This window comes from Triticum dicoccoides, chromosome 5A (assembly GCF_002162155.2).
Source record: "Triticum dicoccoides isolate Atlit2015 ecotype Zavitan chromosome 5A, WEW_v2.0, whole genome shotgun sequence".
NCBI lineage: Eukaryota > Viridiplantae > Streptophyta > Magnoliopsida > Poales > Poaceae > Triticum > Triticum dicoccoides.
Window position 1 is genome coordinate 402,080,862 of NC_041388.1, and position 5,030 is coordinate 402,085,891.

The following is a 5,030-nucleotide window of genomic DNA, read 5'->3' on the forward strand; positions in this document are numbered from 1 at the left end:
GGGTGGCTTGAGGTGAAAGCTGTCGCGGCGGTCGTAGCAGCCGGCGTTGTCGCGGCGGACGGGGCGCTCGTGGTAGGCGTCGTCGTCGTGGGGATCGACTAGATGGTGCGGCAACCAGTAGCCGCGAGGCGGGTACGCCGGGTCGAAGTTGTCGCCATGGTCGCGGCGATCGCGGTAGTGGTCACCGTCACGAGGGAAGCGGCGCCTGTGGGCGCCCTCGAGGTCGCGGTGGATCTCGTGGTGTCCGCGCGGGACCCTGTTGCCCCGAGGGGCGAACTGCAGGTCGAGCTCCTTCACATCGCCACGGTCGCGGCGGCGCTCGTAGCAGCCGGCATCGTCGCGGCGATCCTCGCGTAGCCCGCGTGGAAGCTCCTCACCGCGAGGTACGTACTGCTGGTTGCGCGCCTCATCGGCGTGACCCTGGAGGTGATCCTCGGGGTCGTCGTCATCGGGTAGCAACGCGTGCAGATGGGGGGCGCTGTTGCCTGTGCCGCCGATTTGATTTTGTGCGGGGTCGCACAGACAAGCAGCCGAAGAGCGCGCTCGCTTGACTTCTTCCAGATCGGCGCGCAACTCGCGGAGCTCGACCGTCACCGAAGCAAGCTTCTCGTCGAGCGCTTTGGTGAAGAATTCCTACAGGGATTTCTGCATCTCGTCCATCTCAAGCAGGATGAATCGGGTCTGGGCGTTTGGGGTTGGTGGTGGACGCGGCGCCATTGTGGGTAGCGGAACGAACAAAGTCTGATACCAATTGTGATGTCCCTAGCAGCAGCTAGATAATCACAGGAGAACTCGCGAGCGAGTACGGGGTTGACCGAAGGAGGACGAAGGAGTTGTGCTCAGTTCATCTCTTTTCCATTCGATGGATTAGTACAGACCAGAGGGTTGGGTAGATAAGCACCACACACACGCACACACCTACTACTCAGTCCACATGGCAACAGGGTGGACCTGACCTGTTATACACCACCCTGTATTAGGTGGGGGTGTGACAGCGTCCTTGTTCGGTGTTTGACTGTGTTGTGCTGTGTCTCACCATGCTACTCCTCCTTATGTCTATGCAACACTGTAGCCACGCAGCCGCCGTCGGCTCGTCCGCAGTAAGTTGGTCCGGCCGAACTACCGATGTAGCTGGCGTCAGTGTCATGTTCCCCACTCCAATGCAGGCCCGTCAGGTTCTCGCCGAGGCCGCGTAGTTCCTTCTCGCTGTTGTCGGAGAGAGGTAGTGCCGTCGATGCCTACTGATGCTGTCTCACGAGATTGGCGATAGAAGATTGAGATGGCAGGTGCACCAATGTAGTCAGCCAGAGTAATGATCAATCCCGGCTGGGATTGTGCCTTCCCTGTTACACCAAATAAGATCTTACTCACGTAGGGTCATGATTGACCGGGATCTGTAAATACGAGGTATCAACTTCAGGGATTGAAAGGTGAGGGTTTATTTGTGTTGGCCTCTACAACATCAAGGTTTATTTTAGACTTCACTCGAAGTCCAAGACTAGTACTACTCCACGTCCACAAAGTCCAAGACTAGCATTACTCCTACTTAAGTGCTAATAGATCAGATGACTACCTCCGTATGAGTCAGAAGATTCCAAGAGCGGCAGCCGGATCATCATCAGGGTAATTTTCAAAGAAGAAAAAAAAACACACAGAGAAGAGAGCCACGAGCCCATGACCCAGGAACGGGTCGTCCACGGGCTTCGACTCTGTCGTTGACCCGGACCCCGAGCCTCATATCAAGCCAGCGGCTCGCCTCTGCTGTCGCCATGGTCTTCGCCGCCGCTGTCCCTGGAGCAGACCGCTTCCACCTCGCGCCATTCCGCGTCACGCACGCTCTGCTCCCTCCAAGGCGCCGTTACGGCCTTGAGCCGCTACCCATCTAAACTGCGGTCGTAAACCGCCCGCGCCTCGCCTCCTCGAGCCGGCCACAACCGCCGCCGCCTCATGTATCAACCGCCGCTCGCCTCAATCGTCGCCGGCTACCTCCGCAATGGTCAGCCCGGTCGAGCCGCCCTGGCCGGGGGCAACCCGTGAACCGCCGCCTGGACCCCGCCTCGAGTGTTTCCTTCTGCCATAAGCTGCAGTATCAAATCGCCGTTCCGGACGAGCTGCCTCCATGCGATGCAGTATCAAACCGACCTGCTGTCGCCTACTCCGAGGCGTCGTCGTTCCTGCGGGCCGAGTCCGCCCGCGAGCCGGCCGACCATCCTGGCTCACCTCTGCCGGAAACCGCCTCCTCTACAACGCTGTCAGCCGCCGATTTGGTGACACCTCTGCTGTGAGCCGCCCTGCCGGGTCACCATGACCGGCTGCTGCTGCTCGAAATCATTCCGGGGCACCCCTGCTGATGCGTCTTTGAGCCGCGCTAAACCGCCCCGGACCTGCTGGGCTCCTCCTCTGAGCTCGACCGCTGTTGACGCGCTCCGGGACCCCCGTCGGCCTCACGCGTTGCGACCCGGTCCTGCTACATCTGTTGGCCTCTACGGTTTTTTCTGCAGTTCCAAGCAAGCTGCCTCGCGCCTCTTCTCTGTGCCTATGGGTGCGCCGTAAACCGCCGGTTGTTTCAGCCCGCCTCTGCCACTTTTGTTGAGAGCTGCCACCGCAGCTATGAACCGGCGGCATATCAATGACTGCATATAAAGATCAGAATACTGGCCTCTACAGGGTTCGTCAGTGATTGTGCACATTACCTGGATGGGTCATGTCTGTTGGCATCACTCATACAGTACGAGCACTGGATGAACTTGGGCCAGCAGCGGCGTCCGCTGCGCGTAAACCGCGCTGGATCAGCTCCACTAAACAGAACCAACAAGGACCAGCACAGACCCGATTTAGGTTCCCAAAAGCAAGCTTTGTCGGTACATTACGGATTCCCAAGGGATTTGCCTTTTATGTACTACTCCCTCCGTTCGGAATTACTTGTCTCGGATATGGATGTATCTAGAACTAAAATACATCTAGATACATCCATTTCTGCGACAAGTAATTCCAAACGGAGGGAGTACACAACAAGACAAGTGACTACGTGGAGGAGGGAGGACTTGTTAATTCATACCATCGTTACTAATCTGACTCTACTTCAAAGAAGAAAAAAGAGAAGGGAATTAGCGAACGTTGCGGTCTGACAATCAAGGATTGTGTCATCTGCAGCCGTAACCCGCCGAGACTGACAATCAATCTCCGTTGTTGCGCCACCCTATAAAGGCATACAATATCTATCAAATCACTGGGTCACGGATCATCTGCTCGGCTTGTTCGCCTGCGTGTGGTTGTGTACACGCGTAAGTCCAGAGGAATCCGGCTAGATGGAGTACTGATCCCTGGCGTAAAGACCAAGGCCTGCAAATCAAGTTGCACTTTTTTAATATCCTCCTGCTACACGAAGAGGACAAGCTCACAAGGGCGCAGGGTCCAGTACAATCATCATTAAAAGCTAAGCATCACTACTGCCTATGTCTGCGGAGGTGAAAACAGTTACTGTGAGCAGTTTGTGCTAGTCTGTTTATTGGCTACCAGGTGATGTTGGGATGGCCAAGCATCAAACAAAGAAACAAGATGGATTACAATTTTACCAGATTATCCAAATACGGTATATATGGATCATCGTTCATCCGAATATATCAGGTGATATCTCTCTAAACCTATTTTACTAGCACATATTGTTTCTATATTTTTATATACAGGACCATTATTCATTACAAATGTGGTTTGTACCATGGCTATGAAGCACGGGCTGATAATATCCCGCCTCACGATAGTCCGGGACATCTTACGTGATGAGTGCACGCACACAAGCTGCCGTCCTTGTGGTCTGGCCCACATCGACTTGCTGGGATCACGTTTGCTCGTTGTTCAATAGACGTGCGCAAATTGCCGCCCCCGAGGTCTTGTCTACATCAACACACCGGGCCGCACTTGTCTGCATGAGCTGCTTCTTGCGTATGAGCAAGTCACTGTTTCGGTAGCCTGGTTTTCTTCCAACACATTGGAGGCAAATTATCATCAACCGCCGTCTCCGCATTCACATCATGCTATCAATACCAATGATATACAACTTATGCCGGTTTATATCACGGTCAAATATGGAGAATCTCAAGCCAACTCCTCGAGTCACCTTGAGACTCGGGGGTACGATGATATGACTCAGCAAGCCTTGCCAGTTTCAGCAAATTCAAGTGCCCCAGGATGTTGAAGGGAAAGATAGCCCGGTTCCGGAGGCTACTGTTATATTGATGAAAATTTAAAGGCTGACATAAGTATTCCGGCTCACAATGATGCTTTTGGTTTATAGTCCGGTTTAAGGGAAATCCCGTCCCCCACACAGCGTTGAAGTCCTTAGTCTCTGGTTCAAATCCGGTTTAAGAGGAAACTATCTCCTGCAAAGCTCTGACGCTCTCAATATCCGGTTCAAAATCCGGTTTAAGAGGAAACTGTCTCCCACAAAGTTTTGAAGCTCTCAAAATCCGGTTTAAAATTCCGGTTCAGGAAGAATTTATCTCTTGCAAAGTTAAAGGTTGCCGATGAGGACCTGTTGTCATGATGCGCGGTTCAAACATGGGTTATCCTGCCTTATGGGCTTATCATATTATTGATCGCTTGGGAGCTTCCTGTTCAAACATAGGTGTACTCACCAAAGAGAACATAGCGTTGCTACCCTGTTGATCTGGCTATCAAGCCAATATTATCATAAGAGCACAGCTCTGGTTACTTCGGTAATCCGGCTATCAAGCCAATATTATCATCAGGGGCCAAAGAGAGTCTGTTGCATAGCACAACTCAAACATAGGCACCCACTAAGCACAACTCAAAATATTGCTTGGGGGCTCTTTGCTTCGCAAAGAACAAAGAGTCTACACTTGTAATAGGCTATCAAGCCAGGCTTGGAAGCCAGGTGTATTCACCTAAAACCCCGGGTTATCCTGCCTTCTTTAAGTAAGCCACTCCATCCAGGTAAACCTGGTATGACCTGCCGAACGTTTGACAAGTCAATCTCATAGACCCTGAACTTGTCAAAATTAAAACAACGA